The sequence below is a fragment of the Poromitra crassiceps genome (assembly GCF_964638095.1).
Source record: "Poromitra crassiceps genome assembly, chromosome: 15".
Taxonomy (NCBI): Eukaryota; Metazoa; Chordata; class Actinopteri; order Beryciformes; family Melamphaidae; genus Poromitra; species Poromitra crassiceps.
Genome location: NC_139634.1, coordinates 42,411,373 through 42,428,805, shown reverse-complemented (window position 1 = coordinate 42,428,805; position 17,433 = coordinate 42,411,373). Strand labels below are relative to the sequence as shown.

General features: G+C 42.8%; 1 long non-coding RNA gene across 1 annotated transcript; it reads right to left on the bottom strand.

Annotated features, from left to right (window-relative positions):
* Positions 1-265: 265 nt before the first annotated feature.
* Positions 266-16,626, bottom strand: LOC310790371. Its single transcript, XR_014553376.1, has 3 exons — positions 16,606-16,626; positions 522-592; positions 266-421 (listed from the first exon to the last, which is right to left on the bottom strand). It is a non-coding gene; the product is annotated as an uncharacterized lncRNA (long non-coding RNA).
* Positions 16,627-17,433: the final 807 nt, after the last annotated feature.

Below are 17,433 nucleotides of genomic sequence, written 5' to 3'. Positions count from 1 at the left end.
GTTTGTGTGTTGTTAGGTGACTTGACTGACTGAAACTAATCCCACATTGGTCACAGTGGAAGGGCTTCTCTCCAGTGTGACTGCGTTTGTGTGTTGTTAGGATACTTGACACACTGAAACTGCACCCACATTGGTCACAGTGGAAGGGCTTCTCTCCAGTGTGGATGCGTTTGTGTTTTATCAGGCCACCTGACTGACTGAAACTGCTCCCACATTGGTCACAGTGGAAGGGCTTCTCTCCAGTGTGGATGCGTTTGTGTGTTGTTAGGTGATTTGACTGACTGAAACTAAGCCCACATTGGTCACAGAGGAAGGGCTTCTCTCCAGTGTGGATACGCTGATGTCCTCTTAGGGTAGCTAACTGACTGAAAGATTTCCCACACTGCTGACAGCCGTGATGTTTGGGTCTGTTGGTGTCTCTCTGTTTCCATAAAGGAAGATATAAAGAAAGCATTAGGACAGAGAATGTGAGAATGTGTGTTGTTGCAACATCATTGATACAACAGTGATATTTTCCTCACCTCTTCTGATGGATTCATTCCAAAAACGTTCCTCTCCTCTTGACAGATATCTCTCTTCCTGCCAGTCAGCTCTGACATCATCAAACAGAGACAGACGGTAAGGCAGGGAACACCCACAAAAACAACAATTTAAGCACAATGAGAAGGTTTCCAGGGCCCACTGCTGTGTTTTAACAGAAGACGACTTTTTATTCACTAACAGTAAGTGCTCCATGGATGATACATTATTTATGCCAAAATGAAGAGTGGCGCCTGGTAATCAATGTCATGGTGTAGCATTGTGGATAATCAAAAGAACTGTTAATAGGATAGATGTTTTTCATACATGTTAAAGTAGCCCTGTTCAGAACATTCTGCACTCCCCTATATACTGCCCACCTCTGGTGCAGATATAGACAGAGTAGCTTGAGACGTCTCACAGTGGCCTACAATGATGGTATGAGGCTAATGCTTAGAGCGCCTAGAAGTTCTAGCGCTAGTCAAATGTTTGTCAGTGTTGGTGTCCCCACCTGCCCTGCTGTGCTACGTAATTTAATGTACAAATTTATGTGCAGAGTTGATGCCTCTGATAGTGACATCATTAATGTCATAGCCAACCCAGGACGTAGCTCTGTTAGGTACTCCTCTAGACTGAGGAGCCACTGGCGCTCATGTTTATATTAGGCTATTTATATCTGTATTTTATTATCTGTATGCTATGTATGTATGTGTCTATGTGCTATGGACCTCCCTGTGGGAGTGTCTGAAATAAAGTTTTCAATTCAATACAGCTTGGTCGCTGGCAGCTGCCTGCAAGACAACAGCACATATCAGGTTTTAATCAGCAGGCAGACAGCACAACTGGCTGCACGCAAACTCCTAATATCCACATAATAGTAGTGGATGGAAACGCACATAATTTTGCATTTTCTGACATTTCGGTTCAAATTTGTGATACAATTGGATGGAAACCCATGTGGCAAGTAGCCTACCTCTACCTGGAGTAAATATGTTTCCATACTGTCAGCATTAGGGCTGGATTAAAAAAATTGATTATCTAATTGTTAATAGATTTTTATTTTAATCTTTCCATATCGATTCATATGTCCAGAAATCTAGTTTTCATTTTTCCCTGTGAACTAACCCCGGTAGTCTCGCGTCACCACCAGCCTCTCGTTCTTCGTGCATGCGCAACGTGTTCTCTCTCCGTGAAGTCAAAACATGCAACATGGCGGACGCCTGCAACACTAAAGGCAGATATGTCTGTCTGTAACAATTTCGGATTCAAAGACAAAAACTAGCTTGACAAAAGCAAAGCGATTTGCAAGATCAGCCGAGCGGGTCTGTTTGTGAAGAGTTGTGGAAATAACAACTCTCCGAAACCACGTGATGAGACATAACCCAGATCTGATATCTGAAGACAAGTCGTCCGGACTGAAAACAAAACCAGCCAACTTTCCACCTGACTTAAAAATAACCGAGGCTATTGCAAGTTTCGTATCCAAGGATCTACGCCCATATTCCGTTGTAAAAATGAAGGCTTCAAAAGGCTCCTGAAGGTACTCGATCGTTAACTACGTTATGGTGGAACGCAAACATCTGACTGTAGACATAATCGCAAACATGTATAAATCTGAAAAACAAAGCATCAAAACGAAACTGCTGTCAGCAGAGAGTCGGCGGCATCACCTGGAAATGGAATCGTACATGACTGTTACCTCTCACTATATAAACGAGTGGACAGTGGAGCCTCATCTCTTGTTTTGATATGGAGTAGTGACTGACTGCATTACTAAAGAAAGCACTGGTGGTGGTCAGTCACTCTGCTTGTGCTGAGTGGAGAGTCTGCACAACTTGCAGCACATAGCACAGTATTGTGTTGGTCAGGCCTGTAGTTTATACTGCAACACGTGTTGATTGTGGGGCAAATGGCCATGACAAAAATAAAATAAAAAGTACATTTGTATTTTTTAACTGCTTTGTGGTGAATTCTGACTGTAGTATTTTTTTATAATGCACCAGGTTAGAGTTCCTAGTACAATTTACAGCTTTTGTTCTGAGAATCTTTTTTCATATCCAAAGTTTGCATTTTAACTTCAAGAGTAACTAAACACTAATTTTGAAGCTATTTCCGACAGCATATTTTTGAACAGTTTCAGCCATTAAGTACTGACATTTTATATTCATTTGCTGTCAAATGTCAATATTAATAGCTCAGGTAGAGCGGGGTGGTCCACCAATCGCCTTGGATAAAGAGGTCGGTGGTTCGATCCCGGGCTCCTCCAGTCTGCATGTCGAAGTGTCCTTGGGCAAGACACTGAACCCCAAATTGCTCCCGTTGGTGTGCCAGCACCCTGCGTGGTAGCCTGCCGCCATCGGATTTGGGATAAAAGCGCTATATAAATGCAGGCCATTTACCATTTACATAACTGGACAGTCATGTAATTCAGGTTACAGCTCAAAAAACCTTTTTACTATTTATTTTAGTATCACTAACCGAATTGATATTGAATTGAATCAAATAGATATTTAATCGAGTCTAATCATGATTAATCGATTCGGAACCTTGTGAATCGGAATTGAATCAATTCATGAAATTTGAACCGGTACCCAGCCCTAGTCAGCGTATCGTACAGTAATGTGGGAATAGGAACACACAAATCAAACCTCCGGTGTCAACAATCAGGCCAGTAGTGTTGTCATGTATGGCTGCGTAAAAATACCATGGCTGCTTTGAGGGGGCAATGATTACTACTATTATTAACCTTATTATTATAGAAATAACTGACTTATTCTAGAAAGGATAGGCTATAGGTATTATACATGTAGTGATGACTGATAAATGTTACAGTGGCCTACAGTTTTTGGTATTATTGAATGATCATAGAAACTTTACATTCATGAAAGGGAGGGAAAGGGAGATACCCTTACATTAAAAACCTCTTCTGTGGAAAAGGAATGTGATTGAACGTAATAAATTACTTATAAATAGTAGGGATGGGCATTTCTAGCAAAAACACTATTCGAAATTCGCTGGCCAAATTCGAATTTAATTCGAATTTCGAAAATAAAAATAAAAATGTAAAAAAAAAAAAAAATTTATTTTTTTTTTTTTTTACATTTTTTTTTTTTTTACATTGACATTTTCGAAAATAAAAAACAGTTTTGACAATCATGAGTGGTTCATTAAATATTTAGTAGGCTCAGGTCTGAGTGCCAAAGGGGTGCCAAAGTCACCCCCTCTCCCTCTTCATGGGATTTCATCCGCCATTCATTTTTCCATAAACCTTGCTTAAAATGCTTATAAAAATTGTTTTACTTGCTCAAACCAAGCGATTTGACTATACTTAGAATCAGGGGAGACAATGCAACATTTCACTAAAAAAAAAAAAAAAAATTTTTTTTTTTTTTTTCGAATTTCGAATTTCAATAATAAAAGTCGACCTTGATAATAACAACGATTATTCGAAAATTCGAAATTCGATGCCCATCCCTAATAAATAGAGCTGTTAGTTTTTGTTTTATGGTTGAAAAATATGAAAACTGTTCTCACCTTAGCCCTGTTAGATGGCTCTTATGCCAGTACACCTGGTGAGCAGTGAATACAAGATGGTGCTTCAAATATGTTTCATGCTTTTAACTAGGGCTGGGACGGATCAGAAAACCCACGGATCGGATCGCGTGACGGATTTTGAGCCACGGATCACGGATTTTTCGGATCAGCAAAAAATATATATATAGGCTACATCAGATTTTTTCTCTCAAAATTAGATTTTCGATTTGAATTTTTAATACTATTATACTTCTCTAACCATTGTTGCCCTGCACAGCTCAAAAAATATTTTTTTCCTCATGACACAATTTATGCTTTTACTCTGAAGGCAACTTCCTGTTTTAGGTGGCACTGCGCCTAACTTCCTGGCTGTTGCGTGCTAACGTAGTCACTTGACACGGGTTGGCTACAGACCAGACCGGGTGAGTCTGGAAACATAACGTTGATGCTACGTTATGCTACTCGGTGGCCCCACGTGTTGTTTTGTTGTTATGTGTCCAAGGCAACATTTCACCGTCCGGTGATATGTGTTCGTGAAACGTGTGCGCGCGTGTGTGTGCGTGTTGTGGCTCTCGCTATCTTGTGCAGCGCGCAACATGCTGCTCGCATTCTGCTTTTTCAGAGGTGTTGAAATAAGTTTGCTGTCTTTAGTAGCCACTAGCCACAGCCTTCAGAGAGACTTTACAGCGAAGGGGAAGCTCACTTGTGCTTGCCATGATGATGCCTGTCTGTGTCTGGCTGCGCTGCAGGCGTTCTCATACACTAACGTTAAACGTTAAATGAAACGAAAGGGGGGGGGGGGGGGGGGGGGTCCGCGGACCACGACGTTCCGAACCGTGTGCCGAACCGTGGGGGCTGATCCGTACGGGTCACGGATTATCCGTGATCCGTCCCAGCCCTACTTTTAACTCATTGAGTGCCAGCCACTTTTGGAGAACGGACGCTCCCAGTGCCAGAGTTTCAGAGCTTTTTTCAGTGATTTCTCGAGGCCCACAGAATATTGTGTGATATTACTATGTAAACACTGAACACGCAAAAAGAACGATGAGACTCTCTTCTATCATCAGCAAAAACAGGTTTATTGATATAATTTTCCGTTCTTTAGTTATCAGCCGGAGAAGATAGCTTGATTTAACCAAAAACAGCCGTTTTTTTCTAGAAGCTGAGATAATGACCCTTTTGTGAAATTAAACATTTCAAGCACATCACTGACTCTGAAGCTAATTTTCTGATGTAGTCACACCTCAAAAATAATTTCCTTCAATAAAACAGTGAAGGCCAGGGAATTTTGTTTGGCAGAATAATATTTTTTAGCTGCAACCAGCAGCGCTGGCCCCTGCGTGCGCTGCTGGTTGCAGCTTCTTGCTGGTCTTGATTTGCTGCTGGTGGGCATCGGATATTCTGGCTTGCGTTTGCCAATCCTGTCCTGCTGTCTGGGTCTGTCTGGGTCAGTGTTGTGTGCTGCTCTGCGTGCCCCCCCCCCACCCCACCCACCCACCCCTCAACTGCAAACCCCTCCTCCGTAGGAGTGTCTGGTGGCTCTCTGCTGAGTTTGCTGTGCACAGTGAAGGGTGCGCTACATCCAGCTTTTTTACAGCGTTCCGCGTGTGTTTGTCACCGGCTCCCATGCTTCCAGTTGAGAATAATAACAACTCCACGGCTGATCATGCGGATGGGCTGTCGCAGCGGACACGGAGGAGCCCAATTGTGGGAGCAGATTGGCTGCTGCAGGCACAGCTAACGTTATGCTTCATGCATATCGATGCATACGGATGCGATGCGATTTCCGTTTTCCCAACGACTTCTTCTCTGTTTTTGCCTCAACTTTCTTTAATCTGGAGAGCACTGTCGCCACCTAATGTCTGTAAAATAGGTTATACACATCCAATAGCTACAATATTTGTACAGGAGATAAAGGAAGCTTTGATCCACGTCCCACCGTCAAAAAACCTATTGGACGTCGATCGACGTCCTTGGCACTCAATGAGTTAACAGCCAAAACAGCTAAGGTAAGTAATGTCTAGAGACGGTGGTGTAGACCTGTGTTCACTTCACTGCCCAGCTAAGGTAAGTAATGTCTAGAGACGGTGGTGTAGACCTGTGTTCACTTCACTGCCCAGCTAAGGTAAGTAATGTCTAGAGACGGTGGTGTAGACCTGTGTTCACTTCACTGCCCAGCTAAGGTAAGTAATGTCTAGAGACGGTGGTGTAGACCTGTGTTCACTTCACTGCCCAGCTAAGGTAAATAATGTCTAGAGACGGTGGTGTAGACCTGTGTTCACTTCACTGCCCAGCTAAGGTAAGTAATGTCTAGAGCAGCGTTTCCGCTAGCACTCACAGCTGCAGGACATCATGTCCTTTAAGATTTCAAATAAAGGACAAATGGTATAAATTCAGGACACATTAAATCTGTGTTTATTGAGCTTAAAAACCGAATCTGCGCTATGTGGTGTGGCGATGGTCCAGCTGGTCGTCTCGTCCAGGCGGAAAACACTAGCGTCCCGATAATATAATAGATCCATGCGTCCACGTTAGCTAGCAGGCAGAAAACACTAGCCTCTAGCTACGTTAACAAGCAGGCAGAAAACACTAGCCTCTAGCTACGTTAACAAGCAGGCAGAAAACACTAGCCTCTAGCTACGTTAACAAGCAGCAGAAAACACTAGCCTCTAGCTACGTTAACAAGCAGGCAGAAAACACTAGCCTCTAGCAACGTTAACAAGCAGGCAGAAAACACTAGCCTCTAGCTACGTTAACAAGCAGGCAGAAAACACTAGCCTCTAGCTACGTTAACAAGCAGGCAGAAAACACTAGCCTCTAGCTACGTTAGCAAGCAGGCAGAAAACACTAGCCTCTAGCTACGTTAACAAGCAGGCAGAAAACACTAGCCTCTAGCTACGTTAGCAAGCAGGCAGAAAACACTAGCCTCTAGCTACGTTAACTCATTGAGTGCCAAAGACGTCCAATTAAATAGTGACGTAGAGTGCCAAGGATGTCTTTCGACGTCCAATGCGTTTTTTGACGGTGGGACGTCGATCAAAGCCTTCCGCATCTCCTGTACAACTATTGTAGCTATTGGAGGTCTATAACCTATTTTACAGAACCCTTAGGTGGCGACAGTGCTCTCCAGGTTAACAGAAAGGCAGAGAAAAACTGAGAATAAGTCGTTGGGGAAACGGAAATCGCATCGCATCCGTATGCATCGATATGCATGAAGCGTTTTAACGTTAGATGTGCTTGCAGCAGCCACTCTGCTCCCACAATTGAGCTCCTCCATGTCCGCTGCGACAGCCCATACGCATGATCAGCCGTGGAGTTGTTATTATTCTCAACTGGAAGCATAGGAGCCGGTGACAAACACACGCGGAACGCTGTAAAAAAGCTGGATGTCGCGCACCCTTCACTGTGCACAGCAAACTCAGCAGAGAGCCACCAGAGAAACTCCCATACGGAGGAGGAGTGTGCAGTTGAGGGGTGGGGGGGGGGGGGGGGGGGGGGCACGCAGAGCAGCACACAACACCCAGACAGACCCAGACAGCAGGACAGGATTAGCAAACGCAAGCCAGAATATCCGATGCCCACCAGCAGCAAATCAAGACCAGCAAGAAGCTGCAACCAGCAGCGCACGCAGGGGCCAGCGCTGCTGGTTGCAGCTAAAAATATTATTCTGCCAAACAAAATTCCCTGGCCTTCACTGTTTTATTGAAGGAAATTATTTTTGAGGTGTGACTACATCAGAAAATTAGCTTCAGAGTCAGTAGTGTTTTTTTCGAAATGATTAATTTCACAAAAGGGCCATTATCTCAGCTTCTAGAAAAAAACTGCTCTTTTTGGTTAAATCAAGCTATCTTCTCCGGCTGATAACTAAAGAACGGAAAATTATATCAATAAACCTGTTTTTGCTGATGATAGAAAAGAGTCTCATCGTTATTTTTGCGTGTTCAGTGTTTACATAGTAATATCACACAATATTCTGTGGGCCTCGAGAAATCACTGAAAAAAGCTCTGAAACTCTGGCACTGGGAGCGTCCGTTCTCCAAAAGTGGCTGGCACTCAATGAGTTAACAAGCAGGCAGAAAACACTAGCCTCTAGCTACGTTAGCAAGCAGGCAGAAAACACTGGCCTCTAGCTACGTTAACAAGCAGGCAGAAAACACTAGCCTCTAGCTACGTTAGCAAGCAGGCAGAAAACACTAGCCTCTAGCTACGTTAGCAAGCAGGCAGAAAACACTAGCCTCTAGCTACGTTAACAAGCAGGCAGAAAACACTAGCCTCTAGCTACGTTAACAAGCAGGCAGAAAACACTAGCCTCTACCTACGTTAACAAGCAGGCAGAAAACACTAGCCTCTAGCTACGTTAACAAGCAGGCAGAAAACACTAGCCTCTAGCTATGTTAACAAGCAGGCAGAAAACACTAGCCTCTAGCTATGTTAGCAAGCAGGCAGAAACCACTAGCCTCTAGCTACGTTAGCAAGCAGGCAGAAAACACTAGCCTCTAGCTACGTTAACAAGCAGGCAGAAAACACTAGCCTCTAGCTACGTTAACAAGCAGGCAGAAAACACTAGCCTCTAGCTACGTTAACAAGCAGGCAGAAAACACTAGCCTCTAGCTACGTTAAAGGACGGCTTTCCCGTGGGGAATATGAATATATATTAAATCTCACGCCTCTAAGGTTTTCGAATCCGTTGAAATTTTTTAAATTGGTTCTTCACAGCCAGAGATATCAACCGAAATCCACTCTGTGTGTGTGTGTGTGGGGGGGGGGGTGGTGGTGGAGGGGAGGGGCGGGTGCGGGGACCCGAAATCCTACATTTCCCACAATGCACTGGGCTCGCGTGGCCTTCGTTTCCACGCCCACCCCTCAGGCATTTGGCTGATATCAAACTCCAGTAGGTGGCGGTAATGCACATATATGCTTGCCAACCGCCATAAAAGTCAAAGAAGAAGAAGAAGGCTTCGACATAAAAACATTTAGTAGAACAAGAAAAAATTAAAAATAAAATTGCCTCCAAATTGCACCAAATTTAAACGGTAGTATATATGTCGGGAGATGTCTTCATAAAAATGCATTTTAAGGCATTTTCCAAGGAGTTACGCGCATCTGATGATGTAACTATTTCATGTAAAAATGTGTAAAAATGTGTACATTGCTCAGCGTTGATTTCGTTACTTCAACGCACCTACTACTACCGTAAATTCCGGACTATAAGCCGCGGCTTTTTTCCCGTTTTTTGGCCTTTTTTGCCCCCTGCGGCTTATATAACGGTGCGTCTTATCTATGGATTTTTTCCAAAAAAAAAAAAAATCTCTCTTTTTTAGCACTCTTTCTAACTAGGGATGGGCATTTCTAGCAAAAACACTATTCGAAATTCGCTGGCCAAATTCGAATTTAATTCGAATTTCGAAAATAAAAATAAAAATGTAAAAAAAATTAAAAATGTAATTTTTTTTTTTTTTTTTTTTTTTTTACATTTTTTTTTTTTTACATTGACATTTTCGAAAATAAAAAACAGTTTTGACAATCATGAGTGGTTCATTAAATATTTAGTAGGCTCAGGTCTGAGTGCCAAAGGGGTGCCAAAGTCACCCCCTCTCCCTCTTCATGGGATTTCATCCGCCATTCATTTTTCCATAAACCTTGCTTAAAATGCTTATAAAAATTGTTTTACTTGCTCAAACCAAGCGATTTGACTATACTTAGAATCAGGGGAGACAATGCAACATTTCACTCAAATTTTTTTTTTTTTTTTTTTTTTTTTTTTTCGAATTTCGAATTTCAATAATAAAAGTCGACCTTGATAATAACAACGATTATTCGAAAATTCGAAATTCGATGCCCATCCCTATTTCTAACTATAAATCCACTTCTGTTTTAATTTCCTCTCTTGCCCTCTTTTAACAACATAACATAACATAACATAACACAACACAGGTAAGCAGAAAGAAAAAGACGAAGCAATCACGCCATGAATGAGGAAATGACTCACCTGCTGGAGGCTGGAGATACACGCTTGGGCTAAACTTTTACTCCGTGAAACACTATCGATTAAGTCCGACATCGCTCAGAGGTTTTGAGCAGCTTGAAAACAAGTTTGAAAACGTGCAGAAGTCCATCCACTCACTCACTAAAGAAACTAAGGCAACCGTGAACAGAGTTTATAATGCGGAAAAGCGCATCCGCGCACTGGAGGACAAAAACAACACAGTGAGTCCGAAAATGGATAAAATGCAAAATCGAAACCCTGCACACGCAGGTTGATGACTTAATCAGCAGGAGTAAAAGAAATAACATTCGCCTGATCAATGTAAAAGAGGAGCTGAGATTGGTGACATGGACGCTTTTGTGGCAAAATCCTGTGTTACATCCTGGACCTGAAGGAAGGCGAGAAACCACCAGAGGTGGACAGGGCACACCGGGCGCCTCGGCCACGTCCAGACCCCGGCCTGCCACCGAGGGCCATCTTCATCTGCCTACTCCGCTGGCCCGACCGTCAACTCATCCTCCAGGCTGCGGGGAAGAAGCCCCTCACCTGGGAGGGTACGCGCTTTTTCGTCCGGCAGGACCTCTCCGCGTTGGTGCAACAGAAACGCGCAACATACAACAGCATCATCGAGTCAATGGATATCGCTTTGGCGTACAGTCTGTACCCAGCGAGACTCGTCATAACCAGACTGGACTATCTTTAGCACTCTTTCTAACTATAAATCCACTTCTGTTTTAATTTCCTCTCTTGCCCTCTTTTCACCACACCGCGGACACTGTGTGCCCAGCGGCGGAACAAGAGCTCAAAGTGAAACTGCCGAATATCTTTTGAGTTGGACTGGTCAATAGTACTGTGAGTAACTAAAATAAAAAAATAAAAAACGGAATTCTCTCTTCTTTAGCACTCTTTCTAACTATAAATCCACTTCTGTTTTAATTTCCTCTCTTGCCCTCTTTTCACCACACCGCGGACACTGTGTGCACTGTAAAAAAAACAAAAAATACCACAATGTGTGATTTTGTCTGGGGATTAGTGACCTGACTTTTGTTTTGTTGAAATGTTAATAAATGGGAGCTTCCCCAAACAGCCATCTCTTTCCCGACAATCCCCTCTGTGCACGAAGCCTTACATATGGTAATTAAACATCAAAACACCCGCGGCTTATAGACCGGTGCGGCTTATAGAAGAAAAAAATAGTCACCTTTGAAGGTGCGGCTTATAGACCGGTGCGTCTTATAGTCCGGAATTTACGGTAGATGTAAAATTTGACGAGCTTTCCAATGACGCCAGTCCCGTGTCTGTACGTGCTTCCGTTCCCGAGATATGGTCTCTTTGCAAGGAGCTATGGAAAGCTAATATTAGCTACCGTAGGCTAGGCGGTGGAAAAAGATGGCTACCTTTTGTTTTTCTTCAAGACCTCTGAAGGGTCGTGGAGGACCTCTAGAGGCGGGACCATTGCGGCACAGGCCCACAACACTGTAGTTCATAGGTGCTCGACTTCCGCAAGGCTGGACTTGACGCCCCGACGCGTTTTACGTCAGAGCGTCATGAAAATAATGTGAGAGATGGTTGATAGCTTTGGCTGTGAAGAACCAATTTCAAAAATTTCAACGGATTCGAAAACCTTAGGGGCGTGAGATTTAATATATATTCATATTCCCCACGGGAAAGCCGTCCTTTAACAAGCAGGCAGAAAACACTAGCCTCTAGCTACATTAACAAGCAGGCAGAAAACACTAGCCTCTAGCTACGTTAACAAGCAGGCAGAAAACACTAGCCTCTAGCTACGTTAACAAGCAGGCGGAAAACACTAGCCTCTAGCTATGTTAACAAGCAGGCGGAAAACACTAGCCTCTAGCTACGTTAACAAGCAGGCGGAAAACACTAGCCTCTAGCTACGTTAACAAGCAGGCAGAAAACACTAGCCTCTAGCTACGTTAACAAGCAGGCAGAAAACACTAGCCTCTAGCTACGTTAACAAGCAGGCAGAAAACACTAGCCTCTAGCTAGTTACGTTAACAATCAGGCAGAAAACACTAGCCTCTAGCTACGTTAACAAGCAGGCAGAAAACACTAGCCTCTAGCTACGTTAACAAGCAGGCAGAAAACACTAGCCTCTAGCTACGTTAACAAGCAGGCAGAAAACACTAGCCTCTAGCTACGTTAACAAGCAGGCAGAAAACACAAGCCTCTAGCTACGTTAACAAGCAGGCAGAAAACACTAGCCTCTAGCTACGTTAGCAAGCAGGCAGAAAACACTAGCCTCTAGCTACGTTAACAAGCAGGCAGAAAACACTGCCTGCCTCAAAATGAATCAGCGACAAACACTTGTCTTCTTCTGCGCTGCTGGGGCCGGAAGTGATAACGAGCGCTCTGGTTGCTATGCGCACCACAGTGTTTCCCATACATAAAGGAATTTGTGGCGGGCCGCCACAATAATATTTGGACCGCCACAAAATTATGTTGACCAAAAAAAAAAAAAAATTTTTTTTTTTTTTTTACAGTGCACCTGAACGCAACATGCAAGATATCCGCTGAATAAGTGTCCAATAAATGTTCATGTCATTCTGGCCAATACTTCTGTTATAGCATTTCAGTCTGGAATATGGAATATCTTTCAATAATCTATGATTTAGCTGCTAAATTGTCAAATACCGCCATCTGCTCGCTACCCAGGCACTTATGTATGTACTTAACCTAACTAACTTAACCTAACTATCAGGTGTGCACAACATTGTCAGCCTAAACTCCGGGTGACACCCCAAAAACCTACAATCCGCTACAGAAAAATGTATATTGTTTGTTTATTAACTGGCCCCTCGCCTTCTATCATTTCACGAAAGTGGCAAAGCAAGTTGAGTATCCCTGACCTATAGGGAGAAATTTAGTTTGTCATTGTAAACCCACAGCACAGTAATGATGACATGTTCTTACTTAGATCTAGCCTTTTAATTTTGCTCTTAAAGGAACACTCCGCCCATTTTCAACCAGCTTTGTATCATTAGAACATCAGTAGGATATCAGAAAACTGTAAACTGTTTTGAAGTCTGTCATTTAATTTGACAGTTATTGAGTGTTAAAGTGTGGACCAGTGACATCACTGGTCCACACTAACTCAAATTAATAACTCATTAACTCAAATCAACTCTCAATAACTGTCAAACTAGATGAATGATGAATAGTTTGACAGTTATTGAGAGTTGATTTGAGTTAATGAGTTATTAATTTTAGTTAGTGTGGACCAGTGATGTCACTGGTCCACACTTTAACACTCAATAACTGTCAAATTAAATGACAGACTTCAAAACCGTTTACAGTTTTCTGATATACTACTGATGTTCTAATGATACAAAGCTGGTTGAAAATGGGCGGAGTGTTCCTTTAAGCTTTCTCAAAGTACACCAAATTCATGCATTTTACTTTAAAATGTTTAAAAAAATCTTGCGGGGGGGCATGCCCCCGCACCACCCTAGGGGGTCTGCGGTCCCCCACCACAAATACTCAAAATCCTGTGGGAAACACTGCACCACCCATGACAGCAGCGCAGAAGAAGACGAGTGTTTGTCGCCCATTCATTTTGAGGAAATGACACCCGGGTTTCAGTGAGGGATTAAACATGTTTATTAGTGGCGCTATTGTTTCAACACCATGCGCCGAGGTTCACACAACCCTTTTTGCTCCGTAAGTACATTTGAAATTTCATTTGCGAAACTTTATCGAGTAGTTTGAAAGATTTAGCAGACAGAGCGACCTGTGGACGCTACATCGGCAGTATACTAATAAGGGACTGCGTAGCGTTAGCTTAGCAGTTCCGAAAGGGGCTAGGCATATTGCTGCCCCCCACAGTCTGAAGACGTATCTGCCTTTAAGGGCTGTCCCATTTTAAAGTCGCAAGATAGCCCTTAACACTTAGTTTTGAGGGCTACTAAGATTGAGGGTTGAGCTTGAGGGTTAAGATTGAGGGTTAAGAAAAGAATTGGGATTGGGCCTAAGTGTTGCATTATGTTACATAATGTCACTATATACTGCAAAGGCTTTCATCAATGGACCATAGACTTAATCAACATTGTGAGTGCCTCTTAATTTTTTTTAGATGAAAATCTTTGAGATTATAACTATAAATCAGGATTCTGAGATTAAAGTCAGAATTCCGAGTTACTGTCAGAATTTTGAGGAAAAAAAGAGTTTTGAGATTAAAGTCAGAATTCTCAGATTAAAGTTAGAATTCTGCGGGGGAAAGAAGCATACAATGTGACATCACTGATAACATCACTGATGATAATCGATGGTGTACCAGAATTTGAATGTCACGGGTCCCTAGATTTTTACGACGTCAAAGTAGGGTCACGAGCCAAAAAAGGTTGTGAACCCCTGGATTATGCTGCATATCAAGAACAATGACTTTAGAACAGTGAAGGGCTCATTATACTCGAACAAGGCTCCACGAGGTGGAGCTCCGCGAGTCATGTGCGGACCTCGTGCTGGGGCAGATGCTTTTATACTCAGAAGTGATCAGCCAAGTGATCAGCATGTTACATTGTACAATGGTAGTGAGAACAGCCCGTGAAAAGTTGCAATGAAACGCTATTATGTGCAGTACTGAGTGCGCTTTCACTCTCAAACGACCGTACATCAGCACATGAATGAATCACCAAACTTGTTTTTACTGAATAGCCGTTTCAGCTCTCAGCCCTGATAGCCTACTCTGTGCTGCTTTTAATCTCTCTCAACACAACACATTTACTTGTTGAAATGACTAAAAATGAACAGTTGCTAATCAAAGTTTAGCCTAGGGATGCGCCGATCCGATATTGGTATCGGGTATCGGCCCCGATATAGCACAAAATTCTAGATCGGGTATCGGTGGCAAATGGCCCGATCCATAGACCGATCCATAGGGGCCATTCTATTCACTCTAATTCTATGTGTGTGCAGCGTGTGACGTCATACGCTAGCAACGTGCTCAGCACGCCTGGGGTAGACTGTTTCCAAACAAGCTGATGTAGGCTAGACAGGAGCAGCTAACAGCATGGAGCAAGCCAAAGGATCACCTATTTGGAGGTATTTCATGCTAGCTACGCCAACCAGTTTGACACAGGGCTGCCCTGTTGATAAGCTGACATCACACACACGGACCCTCTCTCATCTCCCTGACGCAGCCGTGCTTGATTGAGCAACTCCGACTCCGCAGCTAGTTAACGATCGTTAACGAGCACATGTTGCATGCTGTCCAGAGACAACCTGTCGTTGAAACGCTGTGCAGAGACAATAATATGGACTGTCTATAACCCTGAAGTTTGCGTGAGCACATAGCCTACATGTAAGCTGTGATACTTATGTTGTGAATAATTGTACCTCATTCTGTTTGTTTGTTTAGAATAGCCTTAAAGCCTACTTGCGACGGTCTTGCTCAATTGACTGACGGTTTAAGTAGCCTACTTTTCAGATGAAGTTACCTTACCTTATTATCAGTGCTGTTCAGGCTAATGTAGGATTATGTAGGCTAATGTTGATTATTGTGCGCTAATAATAGTAGCCTAATTCTGTATTGGTTTATTGGTGTATGGACACAGTTGAAATGTTTATTACTCTCCCTTATTAAGACAATCTGTTAATATGTGCTAAACAAGAGAGGTAACGTTAGTTACTTATATCAATACACAGTGTACTTAGCTATTGTATAACAGAAATAACTGTCATATTTGTTGGATTTACATTAAACTCAAGACCATTTATTTGCTTATGTTTATTTCAAATCCTGTAATATCTGTATGTTCAACTCAGTTCATGGAAATAATCAAAGCTCAAACAACAAATGATTCTCTGACAGGAATCATTTCCATATTGTACCACCAACCCATGCCAGTTGACTAAGTGCATAGTATCTTAAATATAAAGTGACTAAGAATGGCAACCATATTACAGTTTCGGCAACCAAAAGCTGATGCCTAGCGACTGCAGGGCTGCATGGGGGAGATGAGAGAGTCTGTGTGTGATTTATTAATATTGATTTAGGGTTTTAGGAATATAAGAAACATGTTTATTTTGGGGTGCATATTTTGCTGTTTGCTGTCCCTATTGTTTAAAATGTGGTTGCCACTGAGGCAACCACAGGCCATTTTTTTTTTATGGTTGCCAAGGGCAACTGGACAGCCATTAATGTCAAGCACTGGTATCGGATCGGTACTCGGTATCGGCCGATACTGGCCCCCCACATATCAGTATCGATATCGGAGGCGAAAAACGCGGATCGGAGCATCCCTAGTTTAGCCTACCACATGTGTCAAGAAATGTGGTGAAAACACAGCTCAGTGTTCAGGGCTCAGTGGCTCGAGAGAAGCCGTGCTGAGGTCGCGCTGCGAGAAAAATCTTCAGGTACGCACGCGGTGGGCAGCCTACGGGGGTCGCGCCCAACACATTGACGTAATTTGACGCTCGCGCCCCTCGCTCCTCCCCCGCGCCCTTCACGGCACGGCGAGTATAAAACAAGCTTGACACAGGACACATGCAACTTCTCCATTTGTCTGTGCGTGTGTTTTGGAGATGTGATCATTGTGACAACTTACCCGTGTGATAAGATGCCCCGGTCTGCACTATTTTCTTACTGGGTTTTACCGATCACCTGGAAGCAAGAAAGAGCAGTCAACTGTCAAAGTTCTTTACCAGAGCCATGTAAGAAGAGTTTCGACATCTCCATTCACTCCAATGGACCAGTTTTTTACTCTCAAGAGTTCCAGGAAGTAAGGTCCTGGATTAAGCAGCAAAATGGACAGTTTGTGTTGTACTCTGAAAGTTGTTTTTTTCTTGAATCAAATTGTACATTATCAGCTTTATTTTAGCATGCAAAAGTAGCACGAGACCCATTCCTGGCTGTTCATTGGCTAATGAGTCTCACATTTTGGTCCTCCACTGACGCCACTCTCTCTCTAGAGGACACTATTCTTTGCAAGCCACCAGTGTCGGGCAAGTTACACAGGAAATGTAATGAGTTACTGATTACTCCTTAAAAAAATACTTTGATTACATGGTCTCAAAAGTAATTTGTAGGGATGCACGATATATATTTTTTCAACTGATACGATAACCGATAAATATCTGCTTCTCCTGCCGATACCCGATACCGATAACCGATAATTATTATAATAAAAATAGATATATAAATTTTTTTTTTTTTTTTAACCTGTGTTTTATGCACACCTGGGGTTAAAAAGGGGTTAGGGTAGATGTATGGATGTAGTGAGCATTAGCTCTGACCTAACCAAATCTAACTGACATCACTGTGAACGCAAAACAAAGAAAACTTCTGATATAATATGATTGTTTTAATAAAGTGTATCACTCAATAATAGGGCTGGGACGGATCACGGATAATCCGTGACCCGTACGGATCAGCC